The sequence below is a fragment of the Stegastes partitus genome, unplaced genomic scaffold (assembly GCF_000690725.1).
Source record: "Stegastes partitus isolate 25-593 unplaced genomic scaffold, Stegastes_partitus-1.0.2 Scaffold114, whole genome shotgun sequence".
Taxonomy (NCBI): Eukaryota; Metazoa; Chordata; class Actinopteri; family Pomacentridae; genus Stegastes; species Stegastes partitus.
The window spans coordinates 594,062-595,243 of NW_007577845.1; positions in this window are offsets into that span (position 1 = coordinate 594,062).

The following is a 1,182-nucleotide window of genomic DNA, read 5'->3' on the forward strand; positions in this document are numbered from 1 at the left end:
TCTGCACCTCGCTTTCACGGGAACAGTCCATTGTCAAAAACAGAACGGACAGAAAAATGGGACAAGACGGAGGCCAAAATAAAGATGTTCCAGCGTGTGAAGATGTGCTATTATATTCCCAGGGATGCCGTGTTGTCTTTTGTGACAAAACAAACAGGAAAAGCCTGAGTCAGCATAATTCCAGTCGACTGAGCTTGTGTGCACATGTGGGAGAAGATAAAGCACATGATGTGTAGAGGCGACATGCAAGCGGCCTGGCTGTGCTATATGCTGTCAGCTGTGACAAGTGAAGTCTTAATAAGTTGAGAGGCTTCTTAGTGATACACTGATAGCAAATATCTGACAGGCGCACCAACATGACTCAATATTCTATATACACACACATTTATAGTCTATGTGAGTGACAGGAGAGCCTTTTATTGTAGGTCAGATTATCTCAAACACACTAAATACCGGTGGAACAGTGTTGACATGGATAGGAAATATTTTGGCAGAAAATTAACTATGTCATTGAAAAGACATTGGAAATGAAAGGAGGCTGAAAAAACGAAGGCATTTGAAGGTTTATGACAATGAGAGAGAATGAGTGGGAGGTGCAGCCTAAATTAGGAGGAGAGAGTCTAAGAAGAGAGGACAAAGGCAGAGGGGGGATCCAGAGTCTGAAACAGGGGATTATGTAGGCAGCAAGGCAGCAGTATTATGAAACTGTATTTCTGCAGCTGTGGCCTTGGGCGGCAACGTGAGCGTGCTAGGTCGAACACACTGGTCTGGGCAGCTAGCTACAAAACACAAAGACAGAAAAGAAACCCACATACAGGCACATAAATATACATTAAGACAATGTGTGTACAGCACATCCCCATCCAGTACATCTACTGCAGTCATCCTCATGCTAAGGCACTTTTTTTTTTTTTCTTCAAACATGCAAATCACTTTGCTTGAATGCATGAACAAACATGAAAGTCAACTGGGAATCCAGCGCTGCACCCCTGAGGTTTGCCATAACATTTAGTTTAACCTTTCTTTACAGCGGGCGTGTGGACTGATTGCCCTTGCTGGGGTTTTACGCACACAAACAAATGCATTAATGCCTTAGAGGATTCCAAAGACTCTCCTCTGCTGCCAAGCTCACAACAGCACCAGTGTAAGACAGCATGGTAATTCATGCTGCAGTCGAGAATG